This window comes from Heptranchias perlo, chromosome 42, assembly GCF_035084215.1.
Source record: "Heptranchias perlo isolate sHepPer1 chromosome 42, sHepPer1.hap1, whole genome shotgun sequence".
NCBI classification, from domain to species: Eukaryota; Metazoa; Chordata; class Chondrichthyes; order Hexanchiformes; family Hexanchidae; genus Heptranchias; species Heptranchias perlo.
The window spans coordinates 7,135,296-7,151,162 of NC_090366.1; the positions used below are offsets into that span (position 1 = coordinate 7,135,296).

The 15,867-nt window shown below is 56.2% G+C and overlaps 1 protein-coding gene across 1 annotated transcript in view; it reads right to left on the reverse strand.

Moving 5' to 3' along the window:
• The window catches only part of LOC137306118 (multiple epidermal growth factor-like domains protein 8), a gene marked incomplete at its 3' end in the record, with an annotated part of 176,640 nt that overhangs the window by 24,892 nt on the left and 135,881 nt on the right, over positions 1–15,867 (reverse strand). The window lies entirely within an intron of this gene.

Consider the following 15,867-nt stretch of genomic DNA (forward strand, 5'->3'; position numbering starts at 1 on the left):
CTGGAGCACAGGGTGTGGGATGTACTGGAGCACAGGGTGTGATATGTACTGGAGCACAGGGTGTGGGATGTACTGGAACACAGGGTGTGGGATGGACTGGAGCACAGGGTGTGGGATGTACTGGAGCACAGGGTGTGGGATGTACTGGAGCACAGGGTGTGGGATGTACTGGAGCACAGGGTGTGGGATGTACTGGAGCACAGGGTGTGGGATGTCCTGGAGCACAGGGTGTGAGATGTACTGGAGCACAGGGTGTGGGATGTACTGGAGCACAGGGTGTGATATGTACTGGAGCACAGGGTGTGGGATGTCCTGGAGCACAGGGTGTGAGATGTACTGGAGCACAGGGTGTGGGATGTACTGGAGCACAGGGTGTGGGATGTACTGGAGCACAGGGTGTGGGATGTACTGGAGCACAGGGTGTGGGATGTACTGGAGCACAGGGTGTGGGATGTACTGGAGCACAGGGTGTGGGATGTCCTGGAGCACAGGGTGTGATATGTACTGGAGCACAGGGTGTGGGATGTCCTGGAGCACAGGGTGTGGGATGTACTGGAGCACAGGGTGTGGGATGGACTGGAGCACAGGGTGTGATATGTACTGGAGCACAGGGTGTGGGATGTACTGGAGCACAGGGTGTGGGATGTACTGGAGCACAGGGTGTGGGATGGACTGGAGCACAGGGTGTGGGATGTACTGGAGCACAGGGTGTGGGATGGACTGGAGCACAGGGTGTGATATGTACTGGAGCACAGGGTGTGGGATGTACTGGAGCACAGGGTGTGGGATGTACTGGAGCACAGGGTGTGAGATGTACTGGAGCACAGGGTGTGGGATGTACTGGAGCACAGGGTGTGGGATGTACTGGAGCACAGGGTGTGGGATGTACTGGAGCACAGGGTGTGGGATGTACTGGAGCACAGGGTGTGGGATGTACTGGAGCACAGGGTGTGATATGTCCTGGAACACAGGGTGTGGGATGTACTGGAACACAGGGTGTGGGATGTACTGGAACACAGGGTGTGGGATGTACTGGAACACAGGGTGTGGGATGTACTGGAACACAGGGTGTGGGATGTACTGGAACACAGGGTGTGGGATGTACTGGAGCACAGGGTGTGATATGTACTGGAGCACAGGGTGTGGGATGTACTGGAGCACAGGGTGTGGGATGTACTGGAGCACAGGGTGTGGGAAGTACTGGAGCACAGGGTGTGGGATGTACTGGAGCACAGGGTGTGGGATGTCCTGGAGCACAGGGTGTGATATGTACTGGAGCACAGGGTGTGGGATGTACTGGAGCACAGGGTGTGGGATGTACTTGAGCACAGGGTGTGATATGTACTGGAGCACAGGGTGTGGGATGTACTGGAGCACAGGGTGTGATATGTACTGGAGCACAGGGTGTGAGATTTACTGGAGCACAGGGTGTGATATGTACTGGAGCACAGGGTGTGATATGTACTGGAGCACAGGGTGTGATATGTACTGGAGCACAGGGTGTGATATGTACTGGAGCACAGGGTGTGATATGTACTGGAGCACAGGGTGTGATATGTACTGGAGCACAGGGTGTGGGATGTACTGGAGCACAGGGTGTGAGATGCACTGGAGCACAGGGTGTGAGATGTACTGGAGCACAGGGTGTGATATGTACGGGAGCACAGGGTGTGAGATGTACTGGAGCACAGGGTGTGAGATGTACTGGAGCACAGGGTGTGGGATGTACTGGAGCACAGGGTGTGGGATGTACTGGAGCACAGGGTGTGATATGTACTGGAGCACAGGGTGTGGGATGTACTGGAGCACAGGGTGTGGGATGTACGGGAGCACAGGGTGTGGGATGTACGGGAGCACAGGGTGTGGGATGTACGGGAGCACAGGGTGTGGGATGTACTGGAGCACAGGGTGTGGGATGTACTGGAGCACAGGGTGTGATATGTACTGGAGCACAGGGTGTGGGATGTACTGGAGCACAGGGTGTGGGATGTACGGGAGCACAGGGTGTGGGATGTACGGGAGCACAGGGTGTGGGATGTACTGGAGCACAGGGTGTGATATGTACTGGAGCACAGGGTGTGATATGTACTGGAGCACAGGGTGTGGGATGTACTGGAGCACAGGGTGTGATATGTACTGGAGCACAGGGTGTGGGATGTACTGGAGCACAGGGTGTGGGATGTACTGGAGCACAGGGTGTGGGATGTACTGGAGCACAGGGTGTGGGATGTACTGGAGCACAGGGTGTGGGATGTACTGGAGCACAGGGTGTGATATGTACTGGAGCACAGGGTGTGGGATGTACTGGAGCACAGGGTGTGAGATGTACTGGAGCACAGGGTGTGAGATGTACTGGAGCACAGGGTGTGGGATGTCCTGGAGCACAGGGTGTGATATGTACTGGAGCACAGGGTGTGGGATGTACTGGAGCACAGGTTGTGGGATGTACTGGAGCACAGGGTGTGATATGTACTGGAGCACAGGGTGTGATATGTACTGGAGCACAGGGTGTGATATGTACTGGAGCACAGGGTGTGATATGTACTGGAGCACAGGGTGTGATATGTACTGGAGCACAGGGTGTGAGATGTACTGGAGCACAGGGTGTGATATGTACTGGAGCACAGGGTGTGAGATGTACTGGAGCACAGGATGTGGGATGTACTGGAGCACAGGGTGTGATATGTACTGGAGCACAGGGTGTGAGATGTACTGGAGCACAGGGTGTGAGATGTACTGGAGCACAGGGTGTGGGATGTACTGGAGCACAGGGTGTGGGATGTACTGGAGCACAGGGTGTGGGATGTACTGGAACACAGGGTGTGGGATGTACTGGAGCACAGGGTGTGGGATGTACTGGAGCACAGGGTGTGATATGTACTGGAGCACAGGGTGTGGGATGTCCTGGAGCACAGGGTGTGGGATGTACTGGAGCACAGGGTGTGGGATGTACTGGAGCACAGGGTGTGGGATGTACTGGAGCACAGGGTGTGGGATGTACTGGAGCACAGGGTGTGGGATGTACTGGAGCACAGGGTGTGGGATGTACTGGAGCACAGGGTGTGGGATGTACTGGAGCACAGGGTGTGGGATGTACTGGAGCACAGGGTGTGGGATGTACTGGAGCACAGGGTGTGGGATGTCCTGGAGCACAGGGTGTGGGATGTACTGGAGCACAGGGTGTGGGATGTACTGGAGCACAGGGTGTGGGATGTACTGGAGCACAGGGTGTGGGAAAGACTGGAGCACAGGGTGTGGGATGTACTGGAGCACAGGGTGTGGGAAAGACTGGAGCACAGGGTGTGGGATGTACTGGAGCACAGGGTGTGAGATGTACTGGAGCACAGGGTGTGGGATGTACTGGAGCACAGGGTGTGGGATGTACTGGAGCACAGGGTGTGGGATGTACTGGAGCACAGGGTGTGGGATGTACTGGAGCACAGGGTGTGGGATGTACTGGAGCACAGGGTGTGATATGTACTGGAGCACAGGGTGTGGGATGTACTGGAGCACAGGGTGTGGGATGTACTGGAGCACAGGGTGTGATATGTCCTGGAGCACAGGGTGTGAGATGTACTGGAGCACAGGGTGTGGGATGTACTGGAGCACAGGGTGTGATATGTACTGGAGCACAGGGTGTGAGAGATACTGGAGCACAGGGTGTGAGATGTACTGGAGCACAGGGTGTGGGATGTACTGGAGCACAGGGTGTGGGATGTACTGGAGCACAGGGTGTGGGAAAGACTGGAGCACAGGGTGTGGGATGTACTGGAGCACAGGGTGTGGGATGTACTGGAGCACAGGGTGTGGGATGTACTGGAGCACAGGGTGTGGGAAGTACTGGAGCACAGGGTGTGGGATGTACTGGAGCACAGGGTGTGGGATGTCCTGGAGCACAGGGTGTGATATGTACTGGAGCACAGGGTGTGGGATGTACTGGAGCACAGGGTGTGGGATGTACTTGAGCACAGGGTGTGATATGTACTGGAGCACAGGGTGTGGGATGTACTGGAGCACAGGGTGTGATATGTACTGGAGCACAGGGTGTGAGATTTACTGGAGCACAGGGTGTGATATGTACTGGAGCACAGGGTGTGATATGTACTGGAGCACAGGGTGTGATATGTACTGGAGCACAGGGTGTGATATGTACTGGAGCACAGGGTGTGATATGTACTGGAGCACAGGGTGTGATATGTACTGGAGCACAGGGTGTGGGATGTACTGGAGCACAGGGTGTGAGATGCACTGGAGCACAGGGTGTGAGATGTACTGGAGCACAGGGTGTGATATGTACGGGAGCACAGGGTGTGAGATGTACTGGAGCACAGGGTGTGAGATGTACTGGAGCACAGGGTGTGGGATGTACTGGAGCACAGGGTGTGGGATGTACTGGAGCACAGGGTGTGGGATGTACTGGAGCACAGGGTGTGATATGTACTGGAGCACAGGGTGTGGGATGTACTGGAGCACAGGGTGTGGGATGTACTGGAGCACAGGGTGTGGGATGTACTGGAGCACAGGGTGTGGGATGTACTGGAGCACAGGGTGTGGGATGTACTGGAACACAGGGTGTGGGATGTACTGGAACACAGGGTGTGGGATGTACTGGAACACAGGGTGTGGGATGTACTGGAACACAGGGTGTGGGATGTACTGGAGCACAGGGTGTGGGATGTACTGGAGCACAGGGTGTGGGATGTACTGGAGCACAGGGTGTGGGATGTACTGGAGCACAGGGTGTGGGATGTACTGGAGCACAGGGTGTGGGATGTACTGGAGCACAGGGTGTGGGATGTACTGGAGCACAGGGTGTGGGATGTACTGGAGCACAGGGTGTGATATGTACTGGAGCACAGGGTGTGGGATGTACGGGAGCACAGGGTGTGGGATGTACGGGAGCACAGGGTGTGGGATGTACGGGAGCACAGGGTGTGGGATGTACGGGAGCACAGGGTGTGGGATGTACTGGAGCACAGGGTGTGGGATGTACTGGAGCACAGGGTGTGATATGTACTGGAGCACAGGGTGTGGGATGTGCTGGAGCACAGGGTGTGAGATGCACTGGAGCACAGGGTGTGGGATGTACTGGAGCACAGGGTGTGGGATGTACTGGAGCACAGGGTGTGGGATGTACTGGAGCACAGGGTGTGGGATGTACTGGAGCATAGGGTGTGATATGTACTGGAGCACAGGGTGTGGGATGTACGGGAGCACAGGGTGTGATATGTACTGGAGCACAGGGTGTGGCATGTACTGGAGCACAGGGTGTGGCATGTACTGGAGCACAGGGTGTGATATGTACTGGAGCACAGGGTGTGGGATGTACTGGAGCACAGGGTGTGGGATGTACGGGAGCACAGGGTGTGATATGTACTGGAGCACAGGGTGTGGGATGTACTGGAGCACAGGGTGTGGGATGTACTGGAGCACAGGTTGTGGGATGTACTGGAGCACAGGGTGTGATATGTACTGGAGCACAGGGTGTGATATGTACTGGAGCACAGGGTGTGATATGTACTGGAGCACAGGGTGTGATATGTACTGGAGCACAGGGTGTGAGATGTACTGGAGCACAGGGTGTGGGATGTACTGGAGCACAGGGTGTGATATGTACTGGAGCACAGGGTGTGAGATGTACTGGAGCACAGGGTGTGAGATGTACTGGAGCACAGGGTGTGGGATGTACTGGAGCACAGGGTGTGATATGTACTGGAGCACAGGGTGTGATATGTACTGGAGCACAGGGTGTGAGATGTACTGGAGCACAGGGTGTGGGATGTACTGGAGCACAGGGTGTGGGATGTACTGGAGCACAGGGTGTGATATGTACTGGAGCACAGGGTGTGAGATGTACTGGAGCACAGGGTGTGGGATGTACTGGAGCACAGGGTGTGAGATGTACTGGAGCACAGGGTGTGGGATGTACTGGAGCACAGGGTGTGGGATGTACTGGAGCACAGGGTGTGGGATGTACTGGAGCACAGGGTGTGGGAAAGACTGGAGCACAGGGTGTGGGATGTACTGGAGCACAGGGTGTGGGATGTACTGGAGCACAGGGTGTGGGATGGACTGGAGCACAGGGTGTGGGATGTACTGGAGCACAGGGTGTGGGATGTACTGGAGCACAGGGTGTGAGATGTACTGGAGCACAGGGTGTGGGATGTACTGGAGCACAGGGTGTGGGATGTACTGGAGCACAGGGTGTGGGATGTACTGGAACACAGGGTGTGGGATGTACTGGAGCACAGGGTGTGGGATGTACTGGAGCACAGGGTGTGATATGTACTGGAGCACAGGGTGTGGGATGTCCTGGAGCACAGGGTGTGGGATGTACTGGAGCACAGGGTGTGGGATGTACTGGAGCACAGGGTGTGGGATGTACTGGAGCACAGGGTGTGGGATGTACTGGAGCACAGGGTGTGGGATGTACTGGAGCACAGGGTGTGGGATGTACTGGAGCACAGGGTGTGGGATGTACTGGAGCACAGGGTGTGGGATGTACTGGAGCACAGGGTGTGGGATGTCCTGGAGCACAGGGTGTGGGATGTACTGGAGCACAGGGTGTGGGATGTACTGGAGCACAGGGTGTGGGATGTACTGGAGCACAGGGTGTGGGAAAGACTGGAGCACAGGGTGTGGGATGTACTGGAGCACAGGGTGTGGGAAAGACTGGAGCACAGGGTGTGGGATGTACTGGAGCACAGGGTGTGAGATGTACTGGAGCACAGGGTGTGGGATGTACTGGAGCACAGGGTGTGGGATGTACTGGAGCACAGGGTGTGGGATGTACTGGAGCACAGGGTGTGGGATGTACTGGAGCACAGGGTGTGGGATGTACTGGAGCACAGGGTGTGGGATGTACTGGAGCACAGGGTGTGATATGTACTGGAGCACAGGGTGTGGGATGTACTGGAGCACAGGGTGTGGGATGTACTGGAGCACAGGGTGTGATATGTACTGGAGCACAGGGTGTGAGATGTACTGGAGCACAGGGTGTGGGATGTACTGGAGCACAGGGTGTGGGATGTACTGGAGCACAGGGTGTGGGATGTACTGGAGCACAGGGTGTGGGATGTACTGGAGCACAGGGTGTGAGATGTACTGGAGCACAGGGTGTGGGATGTACTGGAGCACAGGGTGTGGGATGTACTGGAGCACAGGGTGTGGGATGTACTGGAGCACAGGGTGTGAGATGTACTGGAGCACAGGGTGTGAGATGTACTGGAGCACAGGGTGTGGGATGTACTGGAGCACAGGGTGTGGGATGTACTGGAGCACAGGGTGTGGGATGTACTGGAGCACAGGGTGTGATATGTACTGGAGCACAGGCTGTGGGATGTACTGGAGCACAGGGTGTGGGATGTACTGGAGCACAGGGTGTGATATGTACTGGAGCACAGGGTGTGATATGTACTGGAGCACAGGGTGTGGGATGTACTGGAGCACAGGGTGTGGGATGTACTGGAGCACAGGGTGTGGGATGTACTGGAGCACAGGGTGTGGGATGTACTGGAGCACAGGGTGTGAGATGCACTGGAGCACAGGGTGTGGGATGTACGGGAGCACAGGGTGTGGAATGTACTGGAGCACAGGGTGTGAGATGTACTGGAGCACAGGGTGTGGGATGTACTGGAGCACAGGGTGTGAGATGTACTGGAGCACAGGGTGTGAGATGTACTGGAGCACAGGGTGTGGGATGTACTGGAGCACAGGGTGTGGGATGTACTGGAGCACAGGGTGTGGGATGTACTGGAGCACAGGGTGTGGGATGTACTGGAGCACAGGGTGTGGGATGTACTGGAGCACAGGGTGTGGGATGTACTGGAGCACAGGGTGTGGGATGTACTGGAGCACAGGGTGTGGGATGTACTGGAGCACAGGGTGTGGGATGTACTGGAGCACAGGGTGTGGGATGTACTGGAGCACAGGGTGTGATATGTACTGGAGCACAGGGTGTGGGATGTACGGGAGCACAGGGTGTGATATGGACAGGAGCACAGGGTGTGAGATGTACTGGAGCACAGGGTGTGGGATGTACGGGAGCACAGGGTGTGAGATGTACTGGAGCACAGGGTGTGATATGTACTGGAGCACAGGGTGTGATATGTGCTGGAGCACAGGGTGTGAGATGCACTGGAGCACAGGGTGTGGGATGTACTGGAGCACAGGGTGTGGGATGTACTGGAGCACAGGGTGTGGGATGTACTGGAGCACAGGGTGTGGGATGTACTGGAGCATAGGGTGTGATATGTACTGGAGCACAGGGTGTGGGATGTACGGGAGCACAGGGTGTGATATGTACTGGAGCACAGGGTGTGGCATGTACTGGAGCACAGGGTGTGGCATGTACTGGAGCACAGGGTGTGATATGTACTGGAGCACAGGGTGTGGGATGTACTGGAGCACAGGGTGTGGGATGTACGGGAGCACAGGGTGTGATATGTACTGGAGCACAGGGTGTGGGATGTACTGGAGCACAGGGTGTGGGATGTACTGGAGCACAGGGTGTGGGATGTACTGGAGCACAGGCTGTGATATGTACTGGAGCACAGGGTGTGAGATGTACTGGAGCACAGGGTGTGAGATGTACTGGAGCACAGGGTGTGGGATGTACTGGAGCACAGGGTGTGGGATGTACTGGAGCACAGGGTGTGGGATGTACTGGAGCACAGGGTGTGGGATGTACTGGAGCACAGGGTGTGAGATGTACTGGAGCACAGGGTGTGAGAAGTACTGGAGCACAGGGTGTGGGATGTACTGGAGCACAGGGTGTGGGATGTACTGGAGCACAGGGTGTGGGATGTACTGGAGCACAGGGTGTGGGATGTACTGGAGCACAGGGTGTGGGATGTACTGGAGCACAGGGTGTGAGATGTACTGGAGCACAGGGTGTGGGATGTACTGGAGCACAGGGTGTGGGATGTACTGGAGCACAGGGTGTGGGATGTACTGGAGCACAGGGTGTGATATGTACTGGAGCACAGGGTGTGAGATGTACTGGAGCACAGGGTGTGGGATGTACTGGAGCACAGGGTGTGAGATGTACTGGAGCACAGGGTGTGGGATGTACTGGAGCACAGGGTGTGGGATGTACTGGAGCACAGGGTGTGGGATGTACTGGAGCACAGGGTGTGGGATGTACTGGAGCACAGGGTGTGGGATGTACTGGAGCACAGGGTGTGGGATGTACTGGAGCACAGGGTGTGGGATGTACTGGAGCACAGGGTGTGGGATGTACTGGAGCACAGGGTGTGAGATGTACTGGAGCACAGGGTGTGGGATGTACTGGAGCACAGGGTGTGGGATGCACTGGAGCACAGGGTGTGGGATGCACTGGAGCACAGGGTGTGGGATGCACTGGAGCACAGGGTGTGGGATGTACTGGAGCACAGGGTGTGGAATGTACTGGAGCACAGGGTGTGAGATGTACTGGAGCACAGGGTGTGGGATGTACTGGAGCACAGGGTGTGAGATGTACTGGAGCACAGGGTGTGGGATGTACTGGAGCACAGGGTGTGGGATGTACTGGAGCACAGGGTGTGGGATGTACTGGAGCACAGGGTGTGGGATGTACTGGAGCACAGGGTGTGGGATGTACTGGAGCACAGGGTGTGGGATGTACTGGAGCACAGGGTGTGGGATGTACTGGAGCACAGGGTGTGGGATGTACTGGAGCACAGGGTGTGGGATGTACTGGAGCACAGGGTGTGGGATGTACTGGAGCACAGGGTGTGATATGTACTGGAGCACAGGGTGTGGGATGTACGGGAGCACAGGGTGTGATATGGACAGGAGCACAGGGTGTGAGATGTACTGGAGCACAGGGTGTGGGATGTACGGGAGCACAGGGTGTGAGATGTACTGGAGCACAGGGTGTGATATGTACTGGAGCACAGGGTGTGATATGTGCTGGAGCACAGGGTGTGAGATGCACTGGTGCACAGGGTGTGGGATGTACTGGAGCACAGGGTGTGGGATGTACTGGAGCACAGGGTGTGGGATGTACTGGAGCATAGGGTGTGACATGTACTGGAGCACAGGGTGTGGGATGTACGGGAGCACAGGGTGTGATATGTACTGGAGCACAGGGAGTGATATGTACTGGAGCACAGGGAGTGGGATGTACTGGAGCACAGGGTGTGGGATGTCCTGGAGCACAGGGTGTGGGATGTACTGGAGCACAGGGTGTGGGATGTACTGGAGCACAGGGTGTGGGATGTACTGGAGCACAGGGTGTGATATGTACTGGAACACAGGGTGTGATATGTACTGGAGCACAGGGTGTGGGATGTACTGGAGCACAGGGTGTGATATGTACTGGAGCACAGGGTGTGGGATGTACTGGAGCACAGGGTGTGGGATGTACTGGAGCACAGGGTGTGGGATGTACTGGAGCACAGGGTGTGGGATGTACTGGAGCACAGGGTGTGGGATGTACTGGAGCACAGGGTGTGGGATGTACTGGAGCACAGGGTGTGGGATGTACTGGAGCACAGGGTGTGGGATGTACTGGAGCACAGGGTGTGGGATGTACTGGAGCACAGGGTGTGGGATGTACTGGAGCACAGGGTGTGATATGTACTGGAGCACAGGGTGTGATATGTACTGGAGCACAGGGTGTGGGATGTACTGGAACACAGGGTGTGGGATGTACTGGAACACAGGGTGTGGGATGTACTGGAACACAGGGTGTGGGATGTACTGGAACACAGGGTGTGGGATGTACTGGAACACAGGGTGTGGGATGTACTGGAACACAGGGTGTGGGATGTACTGGAACACAGGGTGTGGGATGTACTGGAGCACAGGGTGTGGGATGTACTGGAGCACAGGGTGTGGGATGTACTGGAGCACAGGGTGTGGGATGGACTGGAGCACAGGGTGTGAAATGTACTGGAGCACAGGGTGTGGGATGTACTGGAGCACAGGGTGTGGGATGTACTGGAGCACAGGGTGTGGGATGTCCTGGAGCACAGGGTGTGATATGTACTGGAGCACAGGGTGTGGGATGTCCTGGAGCACAGGGTGTGGGATGTACTGGAGCACAGGGTGTGGGATGTACTGGAGAACAGGGTGTGATATGTACTGGAGCACAGGGTGTGATATGTACTGGAGCACAGGGTGTGAGATTTACTGGAGCACAGGGTGTGGGATGTACTGGAGCACAGGGTGTGGGATGTACTGGAGCACAGGGTGTGGGATGTACTGGAGCACAGGGTGTGGGATGTACTGGAGCACAGGGTGTGGGATGTACTGGAGCACAGGGTGTGATATGTACTGGAGCACAGGGTGTGGGATGTACTGGAGCACAGGGTGTGAGATGTACTGGAGCACAGGGTGTGATATGTACGGGAGCACAGGGTGTGAGATGTACTGGAGCACAGGGTGTGAGATGTACTGGAGCACAGGGTGTGGGATGTACTGGAGCACAGGGTGTGGGATGTACTGGAGCACAGGGTGTGGGATGTACTGGAGCACAGGGTGTGGGATGTACTGGAGCACAGGGTGTGATATGTACTGGAACACAGGGTGTGATATGTACTGGAGCACAGGGTGTGGGATGTACTGGAGCACAGGGTGTGGGATGTACTGGAGCACAGGGTGTGGGATGTACTGGAGCACAGGGTGTGATACGTACTGGAGCACAGGGTGTGGGATGTACTGGAGCACAGGGTGTGATATGTACTGGAGCACAGGGTGTGGGATGTACTGGAGCACAGGGTGTGGGATGTACTGGAGCACAGGGTGTGGGATGTACTGGAGCACAGGGTGTGGGATGTACTTGAGCACAGGGTGTGGGATGTACTGGAACACAGGGTGTGGGATGTACTGGAACACAGGGTGTGGGATGTACTGGAACACAGGGTGTGGGATGTACTGGAGCACAGGGTGTGGGATGTACTGGAGCACAGGGTGTGGGATGTACTGGAGCACAGGGTGTGGGATGTACTGGAGCACAGGGTGTGGGATGTACTGGAGCACAGGGTGTGGGATGTACTGGAGCACAGGGTGTGGGATGTACTGGAGCACAGGGTGTGGGATGCACTGGAGCACAGGGTGTGGGATGTACTGGAGCACAGGGTGTGATATGTACTGGAACACAGGGTGTGATATGTACTGGAGCACAGGGTGTGGGATGTACTGGAGCACAGGGTGTGATATGTACTGGAGCACAGGGTGTGGGATGTACTGGAGCACAGGGTGTGGGATGTACTGGAGCACAGGGTGTGGGATGTACTGGAGCACAGGGTGTGGGATGTACTGGAGCACAGGGTGTGGGATGTACTGGAGCACAGGGTGTGATATGTACTGGAACACAGGGTGTGATATGTACTGGAGCACAGGGTGTGGGATGTACTGGAGCACAGGGTGTGGGATGTACTGGAGCACAGGGTGTGGGATGTACTGGAGCACAGGGTGTGGGATGTACTGGAGCACAGGGTGTGGGATGTACTGGAGCACAGGGTGTGGGATGTACTGGAGCACAGGGTGTGATATGTACTGGAGCACAGGGTGTGATATGTACTGGAGCACAGGGTGTGGGATGTACTGGAACACAAGGTGTGGGATGTACTGGAACACAGGGTGTGGGATGTACTGGAACACAGGGTGTGGGATGTACTGGAACACAGGGTGTGGGATGTACTGGAACACAGGGTGTGGGATGTACTGGAACACAGGGTGTGGGATGTACTGGAGCACAGGGTGTGATATGTACTGGAGCACAGGGTGTGGGATGTACTGGAGCACAGGGTGTGGGATGTACTGGAGCACAGGGTGTGGGATGTACTGGAGCACAGGGTGTGGGATGGACTGGAGCACAGGGTGTGATATGTACTGGAGCACAGGGTGTGGGATGTACTGGAGCACAGGGTGTGGGATGTACTGGAGCACAGGGTGTGGGATGTCCTGGAGCACAGGGTGTGATATGTACTGGAGCACAGGGTGTGGGATGTACTGGAGCACAGGGTGTGGGATGTACTGGAGCACAGGGTGTGGGATGTACTGGAGCACAGGGTGTGGGATGTACTGGAGAACAGGGTGTGATATGTACTGGAGCACAGGGTGTGATATGTACTGGAGCACAGGGTGTGAGATTTACTGGAGCACAGGGTGCGGGATGTACTGGAGCACAGGGTGTGGGATGTACTGGAGCACAGGGTGTGGGATGTACTGGAGCACAGGGTGTGGGATGTACTGGAGCACAGGGTGTGATATGTACTGGAGCACAGGGTGTGGGATGTACTGGAGCACAGGGTGTGAGATGTACTGGAGCACAGGGTGTGATATGTACGGGAGCACAGGGTGTGAGATGTACTGGAGCACAGGGTGTGAGATGTACTGGAGCACAGGGTGTGGGATGTACTGGAGCACAGGGTGTGGGATGTACTGGAGCACAGGGTGTGGGATGTACTGGAGCACAGGGTGTGGGATGTACTGGAGCACAGGGTGTGATATGTACTGGAGCACAGGGTGTGGGATGTACTGGAGCACAGGGTGTGGGATGTACTGGAGCACAGGGTGTGGGATGTACTGGAGCACAGGGTGTGGGATGTACTGGAGCACAGGGTGTGGGATGTACTGGAGCACAGGGTGTGGGATGTACTGGAGCACAGGGTGTGGGATGTACTGGAGCACAGGGTGTGGGATGTACTGGAGCACAGGGTGTGATATGTACTGGAGCAAAGGGTGTGGGATGTACTGGAGCACAGGGTGTGGGATGTACTGGAGCACAGGGTGTGGGATGCACTGGAGCACAGGGTGTGATATGTACTGGAGCACAGGGTGTGGGATGTACTGGAGCACAGGGTGTGGGATGTACTGGAGCACAGGGTGTGGGATGTACTGGAGCACAGGGTGTGGGATGTACTGGAGCACAGGGTGTGGGATGTACGGGAGCACAGGGTGTGGGATGTACTGGAGCACAGGGTGTGATATGTACTGGAGCACAGGGTGTGGGATGTACTGGAGCACAGGGTGTGGGATGTACTGGAGCACAGGGTGTGGGATGTACTGGAGCACAGGGTGTGGGATGTACTGGAGCACAGGGTGTGATATGTACTGGAGCACAGGGTGTGATATGTACTGGAGCACAGGGTGTGGGATGTACTGGAGCACAGGGTGTGATATGTACTGGAGCACAGGGTGTGATATGTACTGGAGCACAGGGTGTGGGATGTACTGGAGCACAGGGTGTGGGATGTACTGGAGCACAGGGTGTGGGATGTACTGGAGCACAGGGTGTGGGATGTACTGGAGCACAGGGTGTGATATGTACTGGAGCACAGGGTGTGGGATGTACTGGAGCACAGGGTGTGAGATGTACTGGAGCACAGGGTGTGGGATGTCCTGGAGCACAGGGTGTGGGATGTCCTGGAGCACAGGGTGTGGGATGTCCTGGAGCACAGGGTGTGGGATGTCCTGGAGCACAGGGTGTGGGATGTACTGGAGCACAGGGTGTGGGATGTACTGGAGCACAGGGTGTGATATGTACTGGAGCACAGGGTGTGATATGTACTGGAGCACAGGGTGTGGGATGTACTGGAGCACAGGGTGTGATATGTTCTGGAGCACAGGGTGTGGGATGTACTGGAGCACAGGGTGTGATATGTACTGGAGCACAGGGTGTGATATGTACTGGAGCACAGGGTGTGGGATGTACTGGAGCACAGGGTGTGGGATGTACTGGAGCACAGGGTGTGGGATGCACTGGAGCACAGGGTGTGAGATGTACTGGAGCACAGGGTGTGGGATGTACTGGAGCACAGGGTGTGGGATGTACTGGAGCACAGGGTGTGATATGTACTGGAGCACAGGGTGTGATATGTACTGGAGCACAGGGTGTGAGATGTACTGGAGCACAGGGTGTGGGATGTACTGGAGCACAGGGTGTGGGATGTACTGGAGCACAGGGTGTGGGATGTACTGGAGCACAGGGTGTGATATGTACTGGAGCACAGGGTGTGATATGTACTGGAGCACAGGGTGTGAGATGTACTGGAGCACAGGGTGTGAGATGTACTGGAGCACAGGGTGTGAGATGTACTGGAGCACAGGGTGTGAGATGTACTGGAGCACAGGGTGTGGGATGCACTGGAGCACAGGGTGTGGGATGCACTGGAGCACAGGGTGTGATATGTACTGGAGCACAGGGTGTGATATGTACTGGAGCACAGGGTGTGAGATGTACTGGAGCACAGGGTGTGAGATGTACTGGAGCACAGGGTGTGAGATGTACTGGAGCACAGGGTGTGGGATGTACTGGAGCACAGGGTGTGGGATGTACTGGAGCACAGGGTGTGATATGTACTGGAGCACAGGGTGTGATATGTACTGGAGCACAGGGTGTGGGATGTACTGGAGCACAGGGTGTGATATGTACTGGAGCACAGGGTGTGATATGTACTGGAGCACAGGGTGTGAGATGTACTGGAGCACAGGGTGTGGGATGCACTGGAGCACAGGGTGTGGGATGCACTGGAGCACAGGGTGTGATATGTACTGGAGCACAGGGTGTGATATGTACTGGAGCACAGGGTGTGAGATGTACTGGAGCACAGGGTGTGAGATGTACTGGAGCACAGGGTGTGGGATGTACTGGAGCACAGGGTGTGATATGTACTGGAGCACAGGGTGTGGGATGTACTGGAGCACAGGGTGTGATATGTACTGGAGCACAGGGTGTGATATGTACTGGAGCACAGGGTGTGAGATGTACTGGAGCACAGGGTGTGGGATGTACTGGAGCACAGGGTGTGATATGTACTGGAGCACAGGGTGTGAGATGTACTGGAGCACAGGGTGTGAGATGTACTGGAGCACAGGGTGTGGGATGTACTGGAGCACAGGGTGTGGGATGTACTG